Source organism: Ranitomeya variabilis, chromosome 8 (genome assembly GCF_051348905.1).
Source record: "Ranitomeya variabilis isolate aRanVar5 chromosome 8, aRanVar5.hap1, whole genome shotgun sequence".
Taxonomy (NCBI): Eukaryota; Metazoa; Chordata; class Amphibia; order Anura; family Dendrobatidae; genus Ranitomeya; species Ranitomeya variabilis.
Genome location: NC_135239.1, coordinates 163,340,511 through 163,356,749, shown reverse-complemented (window position 1 = coordinate 163,356,749; position 16,239 = coordinate 163,340,511). Strand labels below are relative to the sequence as shown.

The 16,239-nt window shown below is 49.0% G+C and overlaps 1 long non-coding RNA gene across 1 annotated transcript in view; it reads right to left on the bottom strand.

Annotated features, from left to right (window-relative positions):
- Positions 1-16,239, bottom strand: part of LOC143787600 (uncharacterized) — a 49,343-nt gene that overhangs the window by 3,669 nt on the left and 29,435 nt on the right. Inside the window, exons 2-3 of the long non-coding RNA XR_013218410.1 lie at positions 2,775-2,902; positions 1,298-1,425 (exon numbers count right to left, since the gene is read on the bottom strand). This is a non-coding gene — a long non-coding RNA (uncharacterized LOC143787600). The remainder of the gene's footprint in view (positions 1-1,297; positions 1,426-2,774; positions 2,903-16,239) is intronic.

Sequence of the window (16,239 nt, the reverse complement as noted above, 5' to 3'; positions counted from 1 at the left end):
CACAATCCGCCCCCCAAATTCTTGGATGGTACAGATATATCGATGACATTCTGTTTATATGGCATGGCCCTGCTCTGGACTTACAGATCTTTATGTCGGGGTTGAACGACAACGACTCCAACATCAGGCTCACCTATAATTTTCATGCCAGTGAAATCTCTTTTCTAGACATAAGATTAAAGGTACAAGAAAATGGGTATATTTATACAGATATGTACCGAAAAGAGACATCTGTTAATGCCCTACTTCATTCGACCTCATCCCATCCACCCTCCACAATCAAGGCCATCCCCACAGGACAGTTCCTCCGGGCACGGAGGATCTGTGCCTCTGACACATTATTTGAGAGGCAGGCTCTGGATCTTGGGGAGCGTTTCCGACAGCGTGGTTACAGTCGAAGAACCATAAAGAGAGGGTATCTGAGGGCTAAAAGGACCAACAGGAATGATCTTCTTGCAGTGAAAAGTAAGCCCCCAAAAAAAGAGGGGGATGACCAACCAAGGTTCATTTCCACGTACAACCACAAGTGGGAGGAAATGCGGGACATCCTTAAAAGGCATTGGCCAGTTTTAACAACTGATCCCCTATTGGGAAGAGTTCTATCTGATCAACCCCTAATGACGGCACGCAGAAGTAATAATGTCCGAGATTTACTTGTACATAGCCACTATGTGGCAAAGACACCAGATCCATTTAAGGCAGGCAGACCAAGAAAAGGTTTTTTCCCTTGCGGCGATTGTCTTGCCTGTAAGAACCTTATTAGAGCCTTTTCTTTTGAATCTTCGGATGGTAAGCGTAGTTTCCGCATAAACGAATATATCACCTGTAGCACAACTCATGTTGTATACTACGCAACTTGTACGTGTAAGCTCGTATATGTGGGGTTAACGTCTAGGGAGTTGCGTGTCCGTATTCGTGAACACATTAGAGATATAATAGCGGCACGAGAAGCGGAAGACGTGAATAGCCTCAAACCCATACCGAGACACTTTCGGAAATGTCACAATTGCAACCCCAAGGATTTGAAAGCATGGGGGATAGATAGGATTAGGATGGGCATTAGAGGAGGGGATGCTAAACAGAAGCTGGCCCAGAGAGAGTGTCGGTGGATAGCTGTTTTAAATACTATCGCCCCAGCAGGCCTGAACGAACATCTTAGTTTTAGTTCCTTTTTGTAGAATATATATTGAGTTCTCCTTTTTAACCTTGATATATATTTTTTTTGTGTTGTTTTTGTGTCTGTATGTATATATATTTTTTTATTAATTGGTGTATTTTATTATTTATATTCAGTTACCTTCTTTTTCCCTTGGCGCTCCTGTTTGTTTTCCTCCGCTGGAGTGGACGTGGCGGGTGGACTGGATGGACTGGATTGATTTTCTTGCTTTGTCCCACATGTTGACGGTATTCCACTTTGTTAAAGATCTACGACATAGGAGAAGAGACGAAAGAATGAAGATGGGAAGAAATAATGAGGAGGGAAACATAAATACAATATTAGTTTTTATTGTCACTTTTTTTGCACTTCATATTTAGATTTACATATTAAGATTGAAGTAATGGTGTTTTTGTTTTGTTTTTTATTAGTGACACGCACTCTTCTGTGGTTGTTGTCCATGATTAACAGCACTTGTTAATGTACTTTTTTGTAGGTACTCATATAATAATATTTTTTTTAACTTTATATATATATTTTTTGTTATATTTATATTTTTTGGGTATTTTATGGATGTATATGTGTGTACATGATATGTATATGTATATATGTATACATGTGTGTGTATATCTATATAGGTATATATTTTTTCACATTATATCACGCACAGTTCCATCCTGCGGGGGAGCTGTACTTACACTTATTTTTTCAGTATTTTTTCAGCACTTTATAACGTTTTTCGGACTTTGTGCTTTTATAGTATACTATTTAAAGGTTATTTATTAGCTGATTCATATTATGAATTCTTAGAAGTGTTCTCTTTCCCTCATGCATTATTCCCATGTAGTGGGAACCAATTGAGTTAGTGTTCTAGCCTATATTCGGTGGCATTTTTGGTGACTTAGTACTTCTGCCTCATTTCCTTGTCTCCCCCGCCTCTTCTTTTCCTTACCCTCCTCTCCTCCGCCCTCCCCCTTGTCTTGTATAATGATTTACATACTTGACGCAGCACGATTTCGTGCAATCCACCGATACACTCCCGTGTTGCCGGGTCCACTGTGCGCATGCTTGGATTCGCCCTGGTCCCGGGGTATTGTGGGCGGCGCCGGTTGATGACGCTTGCGGTTCAGTGACGTCAATGCGACGCCGCTTGGACCGCGGCGCCATCTTGGATGCTGCTCGCGATACGGTCACCGGCCGGGCGACGCCGCAACATGCGCCGACACAGGTGGATCGAGGTTCTCTCTATCGGGGGCATTATAAATATGAGAAGCGGAAGACGTGAATAGCCTCAAACCCATACCGAGACACTTTCGGAAATGTCACAATTGCAACCCCAAGGATTTGAAAGCATGGGGGATAGATAGGATTAGGATGGGCATTAGAGGAGGGGATGCTAAACAGAAGCTGGCCCAGAGAGAGTGTCGGTGGATAGCTGTTTTAAATACTATCGCCCCAGCAGGCCTGAACGAACATCTTAGTTTTAGTTCCTTTTTGTAGAATATATATTGAGTTCTCCTTTTTAACCTTGATATATATTTTTTTGTGTTGTTTTTGTGTCTGTATGTATATATATTTTTTTATTAATTGGTGTATTTTACTATTTATATTCAGTTACCTTCTTTTTCCCTTGGCGCTCCTGTTTGTTTTCCTCCGCTGGAGTGGACGTGGCGGGTGGACTGGATGGACTGGATTGATTTTCTTGCTTTGTCCCACATGTTGACGGTATTCCACTTTGTTAAAGATCTACGACATAGGAGAAGAGACGAAAGAATGAAGATGGGAAGAAATAATGAGGAGGGAAACATAAATACAATATTAGTTTTTATTGTCACTTTTTTTGCACTTCATATTTAGATTTAGATATTAAGATTGAAGTAATGGTGTTTTTGTTTTGTTTTTTATTAGTGACACGCACTCTTCTGTGGTTGTTGTCCATGATTAACAGCACTTGTTAATGTACTTTTTTGTAGGTACTCATATAATAACATTTTTTTTAACTTTATATATATATTTTTTGTTATATTTATATTTTTTGGGTATTTTATGGATGTATATGTGTGTACATGATATGTATATGTATATATGTATACATGTGTGTGTATATCTATATAGGTATATATTTTTTCACATTATATCACGCACAGTTCCATCCTGCGGGGGAGCTGTACTTACACTTATTTTTTCAGTATTTTTTCAGCACTTTATAACGTTTTTCGGACTTTGTGCTTTTATAGTATACTATTTAAAGGTTATTTATTAGCTGATTCATATTATGAATTCTTAGAAGTGTTCTCTTTCCCTCATGCATTATTCCCATGTAGTGGGAACCAATTGAGTTAGTGTTCTAGCCTATATTCGGTGGCATTTTTGGTGACTTAGTACTTCTGCCTCATTTCCTTGTCTCCCCCGCCTCTTCTTTTCCTTACCCTCCTCTCCTCCGCCCTCCCCCTTGTCTTGTATAATGATTTACATACTTGACGCAGCACGATTTCGTGCAATCCACCGATACACTCCCGTGTTGCCGGGTCCACTGTGCGCGTGCTCGGATTCGCCCTGGTCCCGGGGTATTGTGGGCGGCGCCGGTTGATGACGCTTGCGGTTCAGTGACGTCAATGCGACGCCGCTTGGACCGCGGCGCCATCTTGGATGCTGCTCGCGATACGGTCACCGGCCGGGCGACGCCGCAACATGCGCCGGACACAGGTGGATCGAGGTTCTCTCTATCGGGGGCATTATAAATATGAGCGCCAGACACTTGACAGCACCGCCCCCCGAAGAAGCCGACGCGAAACGCGCGTTGGGGCTCCGGTGCTGTCCTGGTCTAACGCCTGGTTGCTGGTAAGAGCATGGAATGGATCTTCATACTTAGTCACCTTTGGTAAATAGCCTGTGTACAGGGCTTTACCATATTTCTGCTATATTTAGTCCATTTACTTTCCATTTTGTCTGTGCTCTGCTGCTATAATACTTACATAGGTAGTTTGATGTTTTTTATAACATGGCGTTAGTGATGGACAGTACCGTTAGTGTTAGTCTGTGCTACCCACCCTTTGTACGACTTCTTATTTATGTTTTGTAGTATTGTTCAACTATGTATGTCATTTTAATGGTATAATAAAATTTCAATTTTTATGGACATATACTCCAATCTCTCTCGGTTTGTTCTACTCCTCTTTCTCCTCCCACGGTCTGTGACGTCCTCCTCCGGTCCGTCGGACCAGTCTGCGATCTCCTCCTCTTTCTTCTCGTTTCCGTCTCTCTGCGACCTCCTCCTCCGGTCCACCGGTCTCCTCCTTCTCCTCCAGTCTCTTGGTCTGTAACCTCCTCCTGTCCACCAATCTGCGACTGCCTCCTCTTCCTTCTCCTCGGGGCCATCAGTCTGCAACCTCCTCCTCTGGTCTGTTGGTCTGCGATCGCCTCCTCCTCCTTCTCCTCCGGTCCGCTGATCTGAAACCTCCTCCATCTCCTCCAGTCCGCCGGTCTGCAACCTCCTCCTTCTCCTCTGGTCCGTTGGTCTGCAACCTTCTTCTCTTCCTTCTCCTACGGTCCGTCAGTCTGGAACCTCCTTCCTCCATCTCCTCCAGTCCGCCGGTCTGCAACCTCCTCCTCCTTCTCCTCTGGTCCGTCGATCTGCAACCTTCTCCTCTTCCTTCTCCTCCGGTCCGTCGGTCTGCAACATCCTCCTCCTCCAGTCCGTCGGTCTACGACCTCCTCTTCCTCCTTCTCCTCCGGTCCGTCAGTCTGAGACCTCCTTCTCCTTTGGTCCATTGGTCTGCAAATTCCTCCTTCTCCGGTCCATCGTTCTGCAATCTTCTCTACCGTCGGTCTGCAACCTCCTCCTCCATTCTGTCAGTCTGCGACCTCCTCCTTCTACTCCGGTCCATCAGTCCTCCACCTCCTCCAGTCCGCCGGTCTGCAACCTCCTCCCCCGGTCTGTCGGTCTGCAACCTTCTTCTCCTTTTCCTCTGCAATCTCCTCGTCCGTCGTTCTGAAATCTCCTCATCCGTTGGTCTGCAACAGTCTCCTGCAGTTTGTCTACTCGATCCGTCAGTTTTCGACCTACTCCGATCCATCGGTCTGCGACCTCCTCCAGTCTGTCGGTCTGCGACCTCCTCCAGTCCCCCGGTCTGTAACCTCCTCCTTTTCCTTCTCCTCCGTCCCATCCGTCTGCGACCTCCTTCTCCGATCCGTCGGTCTGCGACTTCCTTCTCCTCCAGTCCGTCTGTTTGCGAACTCCTACGGTCCGCCGGTCTGCGACCTCCTCGTCCTTCTTCTCCTCTGGTCCATTGGTCTGCGGCCTCCTCTTCCGGGCCGTCGGTCTACGACCTCCTCCTTCTCTGGTCCATCAGTCTGCAATCTCCTCCTCCTCTGGTCCGTCGGTCTGCGACATCCTCCTCTGGTCCGTCGGTCTGCGACCTCCTCCTCCTCCAGTCCGTCGTTATGCAATTTCCTTGTCCGTCGTTCTCCAAACTCCTCGTCCGTCGTTCTGCAATCTCGTCGTCCATCTTTCTGCAATCTCATCATCCGTCATTCTGCAATCTCCTCTTCAGTCGTTCTGCAACCATCTCCTCCAGTCTGTAGTTCCTCGACCTCCTCCAGTCTGTCGGTCTGCAACCTCCTCCAGTCCATCGATCTGCGACCACTTCCTCCTCCGGTCAGTCGCTCTGCGACCGCCTTCTCCTCCGGTCCATCGATTTGCGATCTCCTTCTCCTTCTGTCCGTTGGTCTGCGACCTCCTCCGCCTCCTTCTTCTCCGGTCCGTCGTTCTGCAATCTCCTCATCCATCGGCCTGCAACTTCCTCCTCCAGACCGTCGGTCTGCGATCTCCTTTTCCTTCTACTCCAGTCCGATGGTCCTCAAACTCCGCCAATCTGCGACCTCTTCCTATTCCTTTCCTCTGGTCCGTCGGTCTGCTACCTCCTCCTTCTCTGGTCCATCGGCCTGCAATATTCTCCTCCTCCTGTCCGTCTGTCTGCATCCTCCTCCTCTGGTCTGTCAGTCTGCGACCTCCTCTTTCTCCTCCAGTCTCTCTGTCCGCGACCTCCTCCGCTCCGCTGGTCTGTGACCTCCTCGTCCTCCTCCTCCCGTCCGTCAGTCTACGACCTTTTCGTTCTCCTCCGGTCTGTCGGTCTGCGACCTCCTCCTCTTTATCCAGTATGTCGTTCTGCAATCTCCTCGTCCGTTGGTCTGCAACCTCCTCCAGTCCATCGATCTGCGACCTCTTCCTCCTCCTTCTCTGGTCTGTCGTTCTGCAATCTCCTTTTCTGGTCTGTCAGTCTGCAACCTCCTCGTCCTCCTCCTTCTGTCCATCGGTCTGTGACCTCCTCCTCCAGTACGTCGTTCTGAGACCTCCATGTCGTCCTCCGGTCAGCCGGTCTGCGATCTACTGCTCCTTTTCCTCTGGTTCGTCAGTCTGTGACCTCATCCTCCTTCTCCTCTGATCCATCGTTTTGCAATCTCCTCATCATTCTGCAATCTCCTCATCCATCGTTATGCAATCTCCTCATCCGTCGTTCTGCAATCTCCTCGTCCGTCGTTCTGCAATCTCCTCGTCCATCGTTCTGCAATCTCCTCGTCCGTCGTTCTGCAACCATCTCCTCCAGTCCGTCTACTCTGGTCTGTAGTTCCTCGACCTCCTCCAGGCTGTCAGTCTGCAACCTCCTCCTCCTCCAGTCCGTCAGTCTACGACCTTTTTGTTCTCCACGGGTCTGTCGGTCTGCGACCTCCTCCGCTTTATCCTGTATGTCGTTCTGCAATCTCCTCTTCCGTTGGTCTGCAACTTCCTCCAGTCCATCGATCTGCAACCTCTTCCTCCTCCTTCTCTGGTCCGTCATTCTGCAATCTCCTTTTCTGGTCCGTCAGTCTGCAACCTCCTCGTCCTCCTCCTTCTGTCCGTCGGTCTGTGACCTCCTCCTCCAGTACGTCGTTCTGCGACCTCCTCCTCCTTCAGTCCATCAGTCTGCGACCTCCTCTTCCTTCTCCTCTGGTCGTCGGTCTGCGACCTCCTCCTCCAGTACGTTGTTCTGAGACCTACATGTCATCCTCCGGTCAGCCGGTCTGCGACCTACTCCTCCTTCTCCAGTTTGTCAGTCTGTGACCTCATCCTCCTTCTCCTCTGATCCGTCGTTTTGCAATCTCCTCGTCATTCTGCAATCTCCTCATCCATCATTCTGCAATCTCCTCATTCGTCATTCTGCAATCTCCTCGTCCGTCGTTCTACAACCATCTCCTCCAGTCCGTCTACTCTGGTCTGTCGTTCCTTGACCTCCTCCAGTCCGTTGGTCTGCAACCTCCTCCAGTCCGTCAGTCCACGACCTTTTCGTTCTCCTCCGGTCTGTCGGTCTGCGACCTCCTCTTCTGTTGGTCTACAACTTCCTCCAGTCCATCGATCTGTGAACTCTTCCTCCTCCTTCTCTGGTCCGTCGTTCTGCAATCTCCTTTTCTGGTCCGTCAGTCTGCAACCTCCTCGTCCTCCTCCTTCTGTCCATCGGTCTGTGACCTCCTCCTCCAGTACGTCGTTCTGCGACCTCCTCCTCCTTCGGTCCATCGGTCTGCGACCTCCTCTTCCGGTCCGTCGGTCTGCGACCTTCTCCTCCGGTACGTCGTTCTGCGACCTCCTCCTTGTCTTCCGGTCAGTCGGTCTGCGACCTACTCTTCCTTCTCCTCCGGTTCTTCAGTCTGCGACCTCCTCCTCCTCCGATCCGTCGTTTTGCAATCTCCTTGTCATCGTTCTGCAATCTCCTCATCTGTCGTTCTGCAATCTCCTCGTCCGTCGTTCTCCAATCTCCTCATCCGTCGTTCTGCAACCATCTCCTCTAGTCCGTCTACCCTGGTCTGTTGTTCCTCGACCTTTTCCAGTCCGCCGGTCTGTGACTACCTCCTCCAGTCCGTCAGTCTGCAACCTCCTCCTTCTCTGGTCCGTCGTTCTGCAATCTTCTCGTCCATCGGTCTGCATCCTCTTCCTTCAGTCTATCGTTCTGTGACCGCCTCCTCCGGTCCACCGGTCTGTGACCTCCTCCTCTCCGCCGGTTTCCAACCTCCTCCTCCGGTCCGCCGGTCTCCGACCTCCTCCTCCAGTCCGTTGGTCTGCAATCTCCTCCTCCGATCCATTGGTCTGCAATCTCCTCCTCCAGTCCGTCGGTCTGAGACCTCCTTCGGTCTGTCGGTCTGTAACCTTCTCCTCCTCCTTCTCCTCTGGTCCATCAGTCTGCAACCTCCTCCTTCTCCTCTGGTCCGTTGGTCTGCGATCTCCTACTCCACCTTGTCCTCCAGTCCGTTAGTCTGCACCCTCCTCCTCCTTCGGGCCATCGGTCTGCGACTTCCTCATCCTCATTTTCCTCCTGTCCGTCGGTGTGTGACTTCCTCATCCTCCTTCTCCTCTGGTCCATCGGTCTGTGACCTCCTTTTCCTTCTACGGTCCTGTCGTTCTGCAATCTCCTTGTCCGTTGTAGTCTGCAATCTCCTCCTCCTCCAGTCTGTAGGTCTGAGACCTCCTCCTTCTACTCCGGTCCATCAGTCCTCAACCTCCTCCAGTCAGTCGGTCTGCGACCTCCTCTGGTCTGCCGGTCTGCAATCTTCTCCGATCTGTTGGTCTGCACTCTTCTCCTCCAGTCCATCGGTCTGAGACCTCCTCCGGTCCGTCGGTCTGTAACCTTCTCCTCCGGTCCGTCGGTCTGGAACCTCCTCCGGTCCGTCGGTCTGTAACCTTCTCCTCCGGTCCGTCGGTCTGGAACCTCCTCCTCCGGTCCGTCGGTCTGCGATCTTCTCCTCCTCCTTCTCCTCCGGTCCATCAGTGTGCAACCTCCTCCTCCTCCTTCGGTCCATCGGTCTGTGACCTACTCTTCCTCTTTCTCCTCTGGTGCATCAGTCTGCAACCTCCTCCGGTCCATCGGTCTGCGACCTCCTTTTCCTTCTCCGGTCCTGTTGTTCTGCAATCTCCTCGTCCGTCGATCTGCAATCTCCTCCTCCTCCAGTCTGTCGGTCTGCGACCTCCTCCTCCTTCTACTCTGGTACGTCAGTCCTCGACCTCCTCCAGTCAGCCAGTCTACGACCTCCTCCTCCTTTTCCTCCAGTCCGTCGTTCTGCAATCTCCTTGTCCGTCGTTCTGCAATCTCCTCGTCCGTCGTTCTGCAATCTCTTCATCCGTCATTCTGCAATCTCCTCATCCGTCATTCTGCAAGCTCCTCATCCGTCATTCTGCAATCTCCTCATCTGTCATTCTGCAATCTCCTCGTCCGTCGTTCTGCAATCTCCTCGTCCATGGTTCTGCAATCTCCTCATCCGTTAGTCTGCAACCATCTCCTCCGGTCCATCTGCTCTGGTCTGTGGGTCCTCGACCTTCTCCAGTCTGCCGGTCTGCGACCACCTCCTCTAGTCCGTCGGTCTGCGACCTCCTCCTCCTTCTCTGGTCCGTCGTTCTGCGATCTCCTAGTCCATCGGTCTGCATTCTGTTCCTCCAGTCTGTCGGTCTCCGACCTCCTCCTCCAGTCCATTGGTCTGCGATCTCCTCCTCCGATCCGTCGGTCTACGAACTCCTTCAGGCCGTCGGTCTGCAACATCCTCATACTCTTCCTCCGTTCCATCAGTCTGCAACCTGCTCCTCAGGTCTGTCTGTCTGCGACCTCCTCCTCCTGTCCGCCGGTCTCCTCCATCTCCCCCGGCCTCTTGGTCCGTGAACTCCTCTGGTCCGCCTATCTGCGTCCTCCTCCTATTCGTTCTCCCTGCTTCTGTCAGTCTGCAACCTCCTCCTCCGGTCCGTTGGTCTGCCATCTCCTCCTCTGGTCCATCGGTCCGCCACCTCCTCATCCTTCTCCGGTCCATCGTCTGCGACCTCCTCCTCCGGTCTGTCGGTCAGCGACCTCCTTCTCCGATTCATGACCTCCTCCAGTCCGTTGGATTTCAACCACCTCTTCCACCACCAGTCTGTCGTTCTGCAACCTTCTCCTCTGATCCACGACTTCCTCCGGTACGTCGCTCTGCGACTTACTCCTTCTCCGGTTCGTCGGTCTGTGACCGCCTCCTCCGGTCCTTCGGTATGCTTCCTCCTCATCCTCCTCCAGTCCATCAGTCCACGATCTCTTCCATCCTCGACCTCCTCCGGCCTGTCGGTCTGCGACCTCCTCCTTCTCTGGTCCATCAGCCTACATTCTCCTCCTCCTCCAGTCCATCTGTCTGCGACCACCTCTGGTCTGCTGGTCTGCGACCTCCTCGTCCTCCTTCTTCTTCGGTCCGTCAGTCTACGACCTCCTCCTCTGGTACATCGTTCTGCGACCTCCTTGTCCTCCTATGGTCAGCCGGTCCACAACCTCCTCCTTCTCCTGTTCATCAGTCTGCAACATTCTCCTCCGGTCCGTCGGTCTGCGACCTCCTCCTTCTCCTCCTGTCCGTCATTCTGAAATCTCCTCCTCCGGTCCGTCGTTGTGCAATCACCTCCCCCGGTCCGTCAGTCTGCAAACTCCTCCTCCTGTCCGTCTGCAACCTCCTCCTTCGGTCCATCGGTCTGCAACCTCCTCCTCCAAGCTGTCAGTCTGCGACCTCCTCCTCTGGTTCTCCTCTGGTCCGTCGGTCTGCGATTTCCTTCTTTACTCCATCGGTCTGCGACCTCCTCCTTCTTCGGTCCGTCGTTCAGCAATCTCCTCATCCATCAGTCTGCAACCTCTCCCCTCTAGTCCGTCGGGCCGTGACCTCCTCCAGTCTGCCGGTTTGCAACCTCCTCCTCCAGTCTGCCGATCTGCAACCTCCTTCTCTGGTTCGTTGGTCTGTGACCTCCTCCTTTAGTCTGTCTGTCCGTGACCTCCTCTGGTCCACCGGTGTCCGAGACCTCCTCCTCCGGTCCGTTGGTGTACAACCCTCTCCTCCGGTCCGTTGGTCTACAAATTCCTCCAGTCTGTCGGTCTGTGACATCCTCATCGTTCTCGGCTCCTTTCCATTAGTCTGCAACCTCCTCCCCCGGTCCGCCAGTCTGCGACCTCCTCGTCCTCCACCTCTTCCGGTCCGTCAGTCGGCGACCAGCTCTTCCACCACCAGTCTTCTTTGATCCACGACCACCTCCAGTACATCTTTATGCGACCTCCTCCTTCTCCTCCAGTCCATCGGTTCACGACCTCCTCCTCCGTTCCGTCTGTCAGCGATCTCCCCATCCAGTCAGTCGGTCTTCAATCTCCACCTCCTCCAGTCTGTCGGTCTGCATTCTCCTCCGGTCTGTCGTTCTGCGACCTCCTCCTCTTCCTTCTCCTCTGGTCCGTTTGTCTGCGACCTCCAGAATTTATAGACGTTAAGGTTCAAATTAATGATGGACAAATTATTACAAAAATGTATCGCAAGCCAACTTCAAATAATATGCTTTTGCATTACAAAAGCGTAGCTCCTAATCACACTAAGTGTGCATTACCTTATAGTCAAATGTTAAGACTGCTCAAGATTAACAATAATGAAAGTATTTTTCAGGAACAAGCAAATGAATCGTTTTATGCTAAGAGACTACCATTCCTCTATTTTAGATGAAGCTCAAATCAGAGCCTCTTACTTATCACAAATGCATCTACTTTATAATAATAAAAATAGGAAGAAAAATAATGACGATAATTTTATAAACCATCGGTTTTCATAAAAAAACAAAGCGTTTTATTTTTAACTTTAAACATAGCCCAATGGACAATGCAATACATATGGCCTTTCGCAAAAATTATCAAATCGTCAATAATGATAAAGATCTACAAAACATCGGCCTCCGAAAACCCATTTTTTATAGTAGAAGTCATAATATAGGAGATATTTTGGTCCATAACAGATTACTGTCCCATGGTCTTGAAGTGGTTACGGTAATTGTATTAAGACACAAAGCGAGGTGGATCATAAATACTAATTTACAAGGTCCTATAGGCTTAAACGACAGATTAGACCTGCCTCTAAAATATTCTCTGCAATAGTGTTAATTATATATTTGTACAGTATGTTTTTACACTGCATGTTATTTTTCTTTGTATCACTTTATACTGGGCAGTAGTGATGAGGGTGCTCGTTACGCGAGATTTCCCGAGCATGCTCGGGTGTTCTCCGAGTATTTGGGCGCGCTCAGAGATTTAGTTTGTGTCTCTGCAGCTGCATGATTTGCGGCTGCTAGCCAGCCTGAGTACATGTGGGGATTTCCTAACAAACAGGCAATCCCTGCATGTGTTCAGGCTGTCTAGCAGCCGCAAATCATGCAGCTGCAGCGACTCAAACTAAATCTCTGAGCATGCTTCCACTCGGAGAAGACCCGAGCATGCTCGGGAAATCTCAAGTAACGAATATACTCGCTCATTACTACTGGGCAGTTAGCCTTTCAAAGGGAGTGATCCTTAGTAATTATACACCTGGACCCATAGAAGCGTTGGACTAACGCAAAACGCCCGTCGTCCTGTCTCTTTCTCTCCTCGCATTACTCTAAAACCTGCACACCCTGTCCATATCTCAAAGTAAGGAATAAAGAGCTAAAATGTTTTATCAATTTGGTGAGTGACGCATATTTTTTACACTATTGTTGCACATTTTAATCTTTCTTGTCGAGCACCTGTTACCATTCGATATACCGCTAAAGCTCCAATGTCTGGTCGCATCACTGCTTCAAATACCACAAGTTTCCTGGTGCCATTATTTTTTTCTCAGTCTCTTTATTATAGGGGAATCCTTCTCCATTTTTTTGGGGGGTCCACCATTTTAATAACAAGTAAAAGCTAAGTATACAGTTGTGAGATGATATTAAAATCCTGGGAAGCTCCATGGGTATTTTTCCCTTCCCAGGCTATAAACATCGGCCTCCAGCTGTCCGCTTTCCCTCTGCTGGTTAATAAAATGTTGGGGGAGCCCACGCCATTTGTTTTTCAAAAAATAATTTACTTATTAATTAAATACATGTACGGCAAGCTACACAAGCACTGTACTAATTATCTATGTCACACATCGTTATATCTATCTATTCTATGTGTATATATTGTAAGATAGCCATCAGACGGATCCTTAAGGGGAGATACAGTGGGGCAAAAAAGTATTTAGTCAGTCAGCAATAGTGCAAGTTCCACCACTTAAAAAGATGAGAGGCGTCTGTAATTTACATCATAGGTAGACCTCAACTATGGGAGACAAACAGAGAAAAAAAAATCCAGAAAATCACATTGTCTGGTTTTTTTATCATTTTATACTATGGTGAAGACCAAAGAGCTGTCAAAGGACACCAGAAACAAAATTGTAGCCCTGCACCAGGCTGGGAAGACTGAATCTGCAATAGCCAACCAGCTTGGAGTGAAGAAATCAACAGTGGGAGCAATAATTAGAAAATGGAAGACATTCAAGACCACTGATAATCTCCCTCGATCTGGGGCTCCACGCAAAATCCCACCCCGTGGGGTCAGAATGATCACAAGAACGGTGAGCAAAAATCCCAGAACCACGCGGGGGGACCTAGTGAATGAACTGCAGAGAGCTGGGACCAATGTAACAAGGCCTACCATAAGTAACACACTACGCCACCATGGACTCAGATCCTGCAGTGCCAGACGTGTCCCACTGCTTAAGCCAGTACATGTCCGGGCCCGTCTGAAGTTTGCTAGAGAGCATTTGGATGATCCAGAGGAGTTTTGGGATAATGTCCTATGGTCTGATGAAACCAAACTGGAACTGTTTGGTAGAAACACAACTTGTCGTGTTTGGAGGAAAAAGAATACTGAGTTGCATCCATCAAACACCATACCTACTGTAAAGCATGGTGGTGGAAACATCATGCTTTGGGGCTGTTTCTCTGCAAAGGGGCCAGGACGACTGATCCGGGTACATGAAAGAATGAATGGGGCCATGTATCGTGAGATTTTGAGTGCAAACCTCCTTCCATCAGCAAGGGCATTGAAGATGAAACGTGGCTGGGTCTTTCAACATGACAATGATCCAAAGCACACCGCCAGGGCAACGAAGGAGTGGCTTCGTAAGAAGCATTTCAAGGTCCTGGAGTGGCCTAGCCAGTCTCCAGATCTCAACCCTATAGAAAACCTTTGGAGGGAGTTGAAAGTCCGTGTTGCCAAGCGAAAAGCCAAAAACATCACTGCTCTAGAGGAGATCTGCATGGAGGAATGGGCCAACATACCAACAACAGTGTGTGGCAACCTTGTGAAGACTTACAGAAAACGTTTGACCTCTGTCATTGCCAACAAAGGATGTATTACAAAGTATTGAGATGAAATTTTGTTTCTGACCAAATACTTATTTTCCACCATAATATGCAAATAAAATGATAAAAAAACAGACAATGTGATTTTCTGGATTTTTTTTTCTCAGTTTGTCTGCCATAGTTGAGGTCTACCTATGATGTAAATTACAGATGCCTCTCATCTTTTTAAGTGGTGGAACTTGCACTATTGCTGACTGACTAAATACTTTTTTGCCCCACTGTATGTATCATCGCGGTTGGTAGTTTCGGGGATGTGAGCTCGGAAAGTATGCTCCAGCACATAGAGTGCTAAAAAAGTTATTAGGCCATTCCATTGCTGGGTTTTTTGCCAGCAGTCAAAAGAGAAGGGTGGGAATGACTGCTCACATAGCCCGATGTTATGAACTGGTGGTTTAGGAGCAACATGGGACGAGCTCTGGAGGAGGTGGTACCTGTACTAACTGCAGTTCCTGAGCTTATCACAACACTAGAAGTAGCCGTGGGATGTTCCTGTCACTCCCTAGACACCTCGTCACAGCCGGAGGACTAACTACCCCTAAAGATGGAAACAGGAAAGCTATCTTGCCTCAGAGAAAATCCCCAAAGGAAAGGCAGCCCCCCACAAATATTGACTGTGAGTGGAGAGAGAAATGACATACGCAGAATGAAATCAGAATGTAGCAAAGGAGGCCAGTCTAGCTAGATAGATAGAACAGGACAGAATACTGTGCGGTCAGTATAAAAAACTAGAAAAATCCACCACAGAGTTTACAAAAATCTCCACACCTGACTAAAGGTGTGGAGGGTAAATCTGCTTCCCAGAGCTTCCAGCTTAACTGAATAAATCCATATTGACAAGCTGGACAAGAAAAAACATAGAAAGAGCTGAACGATTAAGTCCACAATATGTGGACAGCAAAAGAACAAGCAAGGACTTATCTTTGCTGAACTGGTCAGAATATCAGGGAAATCCAAGCAGAGATGTGAATCCAACCAGGAACCATTGACAACTGGCCCAGGCTGAAGGATAGAGCCAGGATAAATAGCCGAGCCAGAAAGACGATCAGTGGAAGCAGCTGCTGACTGCTAAATCCAAGGAGCAGCAGTTCCACTCAAAACCACCGGAGGGAGCCCAAGAGCAGAACTCACAAAAGTGCCACTTACAACCACCGGAGGGAGCCCAAGAGCGGAATTCACAACAGTACCCCCCGTGGGAGGAGAGGTCACCGAACCCTCACTAGAGCCCCCAGGCCGATCAGGGCGAGCCAAGTGAAAGGCACGAACCAAATCGGCGGCATGGACATCAGAGGCAACAACCCAAGAATTATCCTCCTGGCCATAACCCTTCCACTTGACAAGATACTGAAGCCTCCGCCTCGAAAAACGAGAATCCAAAATTTTCTCCACCACATATTCCAACTCCCCCTCAACCAACACCGGGGCAGGAGGATCAACCGAGGGAACAACGGGCACCACATATCTCGCAACAAAGATCTATGGAAAACATTATGGATGGCAAAAGAGGCTGGAAGGGCCAAACGAAAAGACACCGGATTGATAATCTCAGAAATCTTATAAGGACCAATAAACCGAGGCTTGAACTTAGGGGGAGAAACCTTCATAGGAACATGACGAGAAGATAACCAGACTAAATCCCCCACCCGAAGCCGGGGACCAACACACCGACGGCGGTTAGCAAAACGTTGAGCCTTTTCCTGAGACAACGTCAAATTGTCTACCACATGAGTCCAAATCTGCTGTAACCTGTCCACCACAGAATCCACACCAGGACAATCAGAAGGCTCAACCTGCCCCGAAGAAAAACGAGGATGAAAACCAAAATTACAAAAGAAAGGCGAAACCAAAGTAGCCGAACTAGCCCGATTATTAAGGGCAAACTCGG